Source organism: Cryptomeria japonica, chromosome 7 (genome assembly GCF_030272615.1).
Source record: "Cryptomeria japonica chromosome 7, Sugi_1.0, whole genome shotgun sequence".
Classification (NCBI taxonomy): domain Eukaryota; kingdom Viridiplantae; phylum Streptophyta; class Pinopsida; order Cupressales; family Cupressaceae; genus Cryptomeria; species Cryptomeria japonica.
Window position 1 is genome coordinate 207557098 of NC_081411.1, and position 9533 is coordinate 207566630.

Below are 9533 nucleotides of genomic sequence, written 5' to 3' on the forward strand. Positions count from 1 at the left end.
ACTTGTTGCTATTTCACGAAGGGCATAGACTACCACTTCAAAATTGGCGAATAGATTTCCATTTCGGAAGGAGGAATAAAGTGGGTTTGTGAAATGGTGTCAGATCCTTTAATGGGATAGTGCACACATGTGGATTGACCCAAAAAGAATTAAATGCTATGAACTATCTTGAATACATTTGAATGAATTGTCTTGCATTATTTCCTTGTGGTGATTGAGAATGCTGATAAGAAGAGATATTGCCTTGTTGTACACACTGAATGGCTAATATTTAGATGGCTTTAATGTCATCTTGTGTGTACAAATTGTGCGAATGAACTAGAACATTCAAAGGAATGATGACAGAGAGTCTGATAAATGAGGACGGTGGATGGCTATCATAATTGAGTGTGAGGTGTTTAAAGCTTGAGTAGACTAAGTGGAATGTTGTTGTAGTGTCATTTTCTTTGTATCATACTGTATGCAGAGTTGTCTTGGGTGCCTTACGCAACATGGAAGCCAATTTCTCCTTCCATACTCACAAGAAATTAGTCCCATTTCTTGGATGATTCACGGACAAGAGGCTGAAAGGTTTGTTTTTATTTAAGGATGAGCATCTGTACGAGGTTGTGAAGATGCTTCTGGGAGAGAAAATTTTCCATGTAAGTCATCGCTATAGAATGAACATGGAGGTATATTCATTGATTGTAGCCTGGGGTTTCCAATTTGAGGCCGAGGTGGACAAGTTGAAAAATGCCTTGAGAGTTGTAATTGAATTAAGGTATTTGTTAAACCTACATAGGTTGTTTGTTTGTGTAGTCCCAATGGTGGGAATTGCTCCTGAGGTAGGGGTGGCTGGTCCTGTGGTGTTGCTACCACTCATTCGATGGGCTGATGATGATTTGAAGGCAAGATGTAAAGCTCTTGCTTTTCGCGGGTGGCAGGCGTTCAAAACTTTCAAAAGGTTGAAGAAATGTGATCAGGTTTTAGGGGTTCTTCATGAAGTGGCACAAGAAGAGGTTGGTCGAGAGTTGCGGCCGAGACCCTAGACTTCCCAAGCAATGAAGCGACTCTTAGAGTTCTATGAGGACCTGAAGTATAGGTCGCTTCTGGGTTAATCCTGTCATGGCTAGGGGAGTTTGTGTTGATATATGATGACTGATCAGGAAAGTATTGTACACTCGTCATATATCCTCATCATTTGTTTTGGCATTTTTTTGTTGAAAAACCAAAATTATGAGAAAACCCTAAAAATAACTGACTTTGAGTGTTTCCCTAAATATCGCTTATTATAAGCGACTGGAATATAAAGACATTGTGTTGTGCTGTATTGATTTACTGGATAAGAAGAAAAGATTGGACAATTGTGTTTTGCAAATGTAGCCCATCTTGGGTGAACCACGTTAAATCTTCGTGTTCTTTGTGTTATGCATTTTTCTTTATATTTTGTGTTTGTATATGTATATAATTGTTAGTTTGTGTTTGCTTTGGATCTATCTAAACCCTAACAGTCTATTTGTATCTTTTTATTCTATGTATGTTTTCTCCCCAATTTTGTATATATGTGAGGATTTTTGCTAGTAGTTTTGGTAGACTGATTCTGCATGTAGTAGGGTTTAGTTTTTGTTGGGATGGTGGTTTTGAGGGTGGTTTTGGGTTTTTTTGGGGGTGGCAGAACTCTGGTGGTTTTCCAATACCACTTATACTTGCATATTAGTAATATTTTATTTCCAAGTAATACAATACATAAATTATCAATCAATATTTTTATTCCAAGCAATACAATACATAAATTATCGATCAATTATGGATCAATATTTTATTTCCAAGGAATACAATAATGAATGCATTCTAACCAATGAGAAGGGTCTTACAATGCATATATTCATGTGTATACTCTATGTATTCTTTGTGTCTTCATATATCCATGTGTATGCTTTGTGTTTTCAAGTGTATGCTTTGTGTTTGGCTCTATATTTCTAGTTAATCTAGAATATGAGAATAACAAGAGTGAACCAAAGGGGATATGAAGGTCATATATGTGTCATTCTTCTCACTTTTGTTTGAGAAAATTAAAATCAACATGCTTGAGGACAAGCAAATTTGGGAAGGGCAAACTGTAATGTCCCTACTTTGAAATATAATTTAATAATTTAATAATAAATAATAATAATAAAAAAATTAAGGATTAGAAACTGTAGACACATAAATCCCCATTTCCATGACATCATAAACTATAAACTTATTTCTTGGATTAGAGGAATAAAGGTATTTCCTTTGCATAAATTTACACAATTTGGCAAGAGGCTTATTATACATGTGCTAAACCAATTTTGTACCTAGAGCTAAATTTATCACTGAGATGTTGCGCATATCCAATCCACCTTTAGACTTATCTAAACTTGTGTTTGCTAATGAGATTAGATGGGTTTTTATTTTTTATCTAGATTTGCTTTCCAAATGAAATTTCTGATAACTCTCTAATTTTGAGACTACTTATTTAGGAGCTTTCAAAACAACCATGTAACAATTGGGAATGGTGTCAAGAGCTGATTTTATCATTTGTTTTCTAGATGCCATTAATAACCATTTGCCTTTCCAATTAGAGATCCTACTTTGTAAGCTTTGAATGACTTTTTGATAGTCTGAATGTTTATTTTGAACCATGAAGAAAGGAATGCCAAATTTCTTTCAAGTTAATTCTATCATTGGAAGTGTAGGACCCTAGTAATCTTAGCTTTTACAAGACAATTATAGTTAAGGATGTATACCTTGGATTTCGATGAATTTATCTTTTGACCAAAATCTAATGAGTATCTTTCCAGGAAGGACTTAAGAGTTGAATAGGGAGAACTGTTATAAGGCACCCTACAAGATAGCATTGAATAGGGAAAACTTCTATAAGGCACCCTACATAAATATATTTTCACCACTATCTCATTGTATGAATCTTTCTTTAATAACTAATTTGAATATACTTGTTTATATAAGAAATCCTTAATATAACTATTAGTAGCTTTTGATTTTGTTTTGTAGTTGCAGAGCAATAGAGGTTAAAGGTCTTTTCTTCCAAAATTTGATCAACATCTAAAATCATAACCTTATTTAGTCATTTACCCTAGGGGAGATTACAAATTTGTAAAATCAGAACTTTATTTAGTCAGAACCTTAAGGCACCCTACAAGATAGCATTGGATAGGGAGAACTTCTATAAGACGCCCTACATAAATATATTTTCAACACTATCTCATTGTATGAATCTTTCTTTAATAACTAATTTTACTATACTTGTTTATGCTCTGTAGAACATTGCTGGGTACTTTCTCTTGTAACAAAATGTTGAAGTTGGAAGGAATGCAAAGCGTGGTTGTACAATCTAATGACTAAAATTGACATAAAAAAAATTAAAATGTAAGAATCATAAAAATTTTGGGCAAACTTTGTGAAAGAGAGATTTGTATGCCCAAGCCCATACAAGTTAGGCAATCTTATGAAGGATATGTATGCCTATGGACTCCATGAGAGTTGATACAGATTTTATGCCCCCAAAAGCCTTAACCACTCAATGTAAAAAAACACAATACTTTAGTATGTGCATAAGTTGGCTCCTTGAGGCATTTATACAAGTGGTCGTGGAAGTTCTGCAGTTGGTTTGACTGATTATGTATCAAAGGACCCTAAAACTGGTGAAACGATTCTAGAAAGTGGAGCACTGGTATTGAGTGATAGGGGTATTTGTTGCATAAACAAGTTTGACAAGATGTAAGATAATGCTCATAGCATGTTACACAAGGTTATGGAACAACAAACAATGTCAATTACAAACGTTGGGATCATAGAATATCTTAATACAAGGCTATTTGTTTTATCTTGTGCCAATCCTAGCAGTTCACACTACAACCCTATACTTTCAGTTATTGATAATATCCAACTTCCTCCAATATTTCTTTCCAGGTTTGATCCGATCTACCCAGTGCTTAATAAAGCTGATGAACAAACAAATCGATACCTTGCAAGGTATCTTGTTGCATTGCATTATGATGAGCATGAGGACCAAACACTGGATGGATTAGACCTCTCAACTCTCACTTCATATATCACTTATGCAAGACAACATATACATCCTAAAACATTTGATGAGGCTGTAGAGGATCTGATCCATGGTTATGTTGAGATGCGTAGGAAGGGAAACTTCCTTGGTAGTAGAAAAAAGGTTATCATAGCAACACCTTGTCAAATTGAAAGGTTGATAAGAATTAGTGAAGCACTGGCCCGCATTCAATTTTATGAGTGGGTCAAAAGGTGTGATGTGGCAAAAGCATTCCTCCTACTTGAAGTTTCACTTTAATAATCTTCTACCGATCATTCAACTGGGACCATTGAGATGGATCTCATCACTACGGTAGTTTCAACATGTGAAAGAATAAGACGAGCCAATCTTGTTTCATCAGTTAGGATTCTTATTATGGAAAAGATGTAGGTAGGGGGACCATCAACACGTATAACAGAGTTACTAGAGGAAATGCACAAACATGGATCCAAGGAAGTCAACCTAAATGATATTCACAATGCAATTGGAAACCTTGTGAGTGAGGGGTTTGTTACAATCCACAGACATAATGTTAAGAGAACCTAAAGGAATTATAAATATGGTATAACACCTGTATGATAATTAGTAACAGTGTATTTCATGACTGATGTCTTAGTGTTGTGAAAAACTATTTTAATATGCTTTGAGCATTATGCTCTGTAGTACATCGTTGGGTACTTTCTCTTGTAACAAAATGCTGAAGTTGGAAGGAATGCAAAGCTTGGTTGTACAATCTGATGACAAAAATTGACATAAAAAGAAATGTAAGAACCATAAAATTTTTGGGCAAAATCTATGAAAGAGAGAGTTATATGCCCAAGCCAATACAAGTTAGGCAATCTCATGAAGGAGATGTATGCCTATGGACTCCATGAGAGCTGATACAAATATTTTACCCGAAAAAAGCCTTACCGACTCAATGTAAAAAAAACATAATACTTTAGTATGTGCATAAGTTGGCTCCTTGAGGCATTTATACAAGTGGTCGTGGAATTTTTATAGTTGGTTTGATTGCTTATGTATCAAAGGACCCTGAAACTGGTGAAACCGTTCTAGAAAGTGGAGCACTGGTATTGAGTGATAAGGGTATTTGTTGCATAGACTAGTTTGACAAGATGTCATATAATGCTCGTAGCATGTTACATGAGGTTATGGAACAACAAACAATGTCAATTGCAAAGGCTAAGATCATAGCATCTCTTAATGTAAGGGCATCGGTATTAGCTTGTGCCAATCCTGGTGGTTGATGCTACAACCCTAGACTTTCAGTTATTGATAATATCCAACTTCCTCCAACATTGCTTTCCAGGTTTGATCTGATCTACCCAATGCTTGCTAAAGCCGATGAACAAATAGATCGGGGCCTTGCAAGGCATCTTATTGTATTGCATTATGATGAGCCTTACGACCAAACATTGGATGCATTGGATCTCCCAACCCTCATTTCATATATCACTTATGCAAGACAACATATACATCCTAATATATCTGATGAGGCTACAGAGGATCTAATCTGTGGTTATGTTGAAATGCATAGGAAGGGAAACTTCCCTGGTAGTAGCAAAAAGGTTATCACAACAACACCTTACCAAATTGAAAGGTTGATAAGAATTAGTGAATCACTAGCTCAATCTCAACTGGGACCACTGACATGGATCTCATTACTATGAGAGTTTCAGCCAGTTAAATAATAAGACAATCCAATCTTGTTTCATCAATTAGGATTCTTATCATGGAAAAGATGCAGGTAGGAGGATCGTAAAATTGACATAAAAATGTAAGAACCATAATTTTTTTGGGAAAAATCTATGAAATAGAGAGTTGTATACAAGTTGGGAATCTCATGAAGGAGATGTATGCATGTGGACTCCATGGGAGTTGATACAAATTTTCTGCCCTAGAAAGCCTTACCCACTCAATATAAAAAAACACAATACCATTTCAACCTCGTTTAGTAAATTGAAAGGATTTTATATTAGATTTGATGATTAATGGGAGTTGACCAAAATATATAATGCAACACTTATAGTGGATTTTCTAGCACTTGCACTTGTTTGTCCTCTCTCTCCCTCCATTTTTCAATTTCCGACTTGTTGGATGCTTTGTGGGTGGCTTGGTATTTCAATTGATCCTTGCAGTCATTATACTAATGGGTGTTCTACTAGGATTGCTTATAGAACTAGATTATGCCTTCTATATCTTAGCCCCAACTCTCCACTCCTACACGCGTGAGATTCAAATTAAAACGAGCCAGATAGACTAAAAGTTCATTTTTTATACTTTCAAAATAAAAATTATATTTCAAATTTAAAATAAAATTTGGAACCAATTATTTTCCTTCATTTTAATTATTATGTAAAATTGAAGCACAAAAAGTGTACCAAACACTTTATTTGAACATCTCCTAGAAGATATGAGGGCCTAAAAATAATAATCTAATAATAATGCAAGTTTGGGTGCATTGTCATTGAAAAATATGGTATGTTGGAACTTAATAAGGTTAGCTTCAGCTGATTTTTGAAATACTACTTTGATAAGCTCCCCCAAGGAAGTGTACATATGTTTTGGATGATTTTGGATGATTGAATATCCTTGTGGTATAAGAACATGTGTTAGTTGTTGGACATTTTGAAACATTAGGATATTTTTATTTAGGTAAATATTTGGACTCTTAATGAATTTGAAGTTAGTTACCCCATCATTTGATAACATTTTGTTTTATCCCAAGTTTTTTTTTCATTGGTTTAGTTATTATGTTATCTTTATCTTTATCTTTATTATAGTTCTCAACCAAAATGTTGGCAACAAGGGATTTCTAGATGGTGACCCCCTTATCTATAATATCATCAAAAATGGGAACACAATGGAATTGTAGATGAAAATCCATTCTATAATTAATATTTATGGTGAAAATATAGCAAATTTGTTTTTTGGTTAGGCCAATGAAACTACCTAGAAAGGCATCTCCATATTTTAAGGAAGGAAGAAAAAAATCCCCATTTTGTTGTTTTGCATTTGTATGCCCTTACCATTTGTGGCTTGGAGATGTGTTGATCTCATTAACACATTATTCTAAGGTGCTAAATATATCATTTATCTTCTTCTTCATCCAACTCATTGTCAATATCATTTGATCAAGATTCAATATTGTAAGGATTGGTCATATCATCATTATCGTCATTGATATTGGTTGGAATAGTGATGATAATTATTGTTCGTCAAAATTTTGACGAACGTCGGGGACCAATTTAAAAAAAAGTGAAAATCTCATATTAAATTGAAAGGTACCTGATGAAACAATAATTTAATTCACTTTTGTCAAAAAAATTCGTTGGGTTTTGACTTCAAATGAGTTAGTGATGTCACTTTTATTAAGACAGTGGGGATTGTTTAAAATTTGAGGTTAACTTTGCACACATGCTTTGGTTGCACTATCTTACAAGACATATTAGTCATTGAACTCCCTACCTTCTTTACCATTTGTCTATCTAGAGACTTCACTGCCAAGATTGGTGGATACTTGTCTTCTAATTGGTCTTGCATGCTATTTTGAACAAGGTATGGTACCATGGTTACCATAATGATGAAACCAATTGCACAAAACCACATTGAGCTCTACACCCCCATCCCTACAAACATAAATTATACCTTGCATGAAGAGGGGGAGGAGTGCATTGTCCATGAGCTTTCTTATCTTCTAGAAGAGGTTCTTGATTGCCTGCTACATGAGTGGGGCAATGATTTCTGGTTTGATCCATTAGCTAAGAGTGAGGAGACTAGGCTTGGTACCTATTGTATTCATCAGGAGGATACTCCTATTCATAACCTCATCAAGACATAAGAAGGTATGAAAAGGTTATGAATCATGTTTTCGAGGGTTCAATAAATAGGAATGGTGCAATAGTTGTCATGATGCTTGATTCTTTTGAGAAAGAAAAATATTTCTTTTCTCTTAGGCTTAATTTTGGTTGCACCAAGAATGTGGCTAAGTATGAAGCCCTAGTCCAAGGTCTCCAACTTGAACAAAAAACAAAGATTGGATCTTTGGAAGTATTTGGGGATAGTGAGTTAGTTGTTAATCATATTAGAGCTCAAAGCATAACAAATAACAACTTACTCAAATCATACAAACAAAGGTTTTTGGATTTGATTGAAGGATTTGAGGCCTTCAACATCCAAAGCATTTTTAGGACTCAAAATAAGCATGTTGATAGGCTTGTAGTGGTTGGTTCTCAATTTGGCATACCAACACATGTTGCAAACAAGAAGGAACAATACATCAAACTTGTTGTGAGTTCTGCTATCCCAGACAATCAAGCAAATTAGAAATTATTTGAAAGTGATCAATAGATTATCAGTTTCTTGCAAAATGAAGCATATTTTTTTACTAAAAATCAGTCTATGTTGGAATACCAATATAGAGATCAAATCATGTAGCTCAACTTCAACAAGTTTCCTAAAGCTCTAGTTACCTTGGAAGGCATTTTCAACTCAGATGATCAATTGAAGAAGAAGATGAACTTGGCTACAAAGAGGGGTGATTATAAGCCAGTTGTTTTTGCTAAGGGTAGCTCACTAAATTTTGAAAAGGTATGGAGAAAAAACATGAAGTTGTGTTGCACTTGGGGATAACTGGGAGTAGTCTAGTCAGACTACTACCCTACTACGTTGCGCTCCATGTCGTCGGCATGGCGCCTAACTGGACTCTTGGCACCATTTAGGTGTTTTTTGTGAGCGCTCGACCTTATAATTGTTTAAAAAAATCAAAATAGTTCGGTCGGACTCACCTATGTGGTAGGTGATGTGGCAACCAAATCACCTATTTTGTCTGTATTTTTGAAATTTTTTACTTCTGCTCAATTTTTCTTCAGGCATAATTTAAAAAAAATAAATAAAAAAATACCCTTTTGTAGAGCTCCAAATCATGAATCTAGACATATAATTTTTTTAGTATCTTGATTAATGTAAATATTTTTATTAATTAAATATTACGAGTAGGTTTTTAAACTTAAAAAAAGAAGCTGATTAGAAATTAAAAAAAAGTATTAAATGATATGAAGAAAATTTTAAAAATATATTTTTCACTAGATGAGAGAATATTCTGTAAAAGGGTATAATTTTTTTTTGATAATCATAAATTTAGTAGACAAAAGGTGACACCGAATGAAAACTACCAAATTCAGCTATATTGGACTTTAAAATATTATTAGAAGAAATATATACATCAATTTTTTTAATTTATTTTTTAACATTACATGTATATGTCCTCTATTTGAAAAATTAAAATCAACAAAAAATAAGTTCATTTTCGTTTTGTTTGGTGACGCTGACTAGAACCCCTGATTTTCAGCAATAAAAAAGCCGTCTTTGAATATATAAAACAAATGTCAATTTTTTTTTCATTTAAAAAAAAAAATAACAGACATAAATTTCATGAATATTTCTATATTTGATTAGTTTACAT

The 9533-nt window shown here is 34.0% G+C and overlaps 1 pseudogene; it reads left to right on the forward strand.

Moving 5' to 3' along the window:
* Positions 1-3556: 3556 nt before the first annotated feature.
* Positions 3557-4615, forward strand: LOC131036430 (DNA replication licensing factor MCM4-like; annotated as a pseudogene).
* Positions 4616-9533: the final 4918 nt, after the last annotated feature.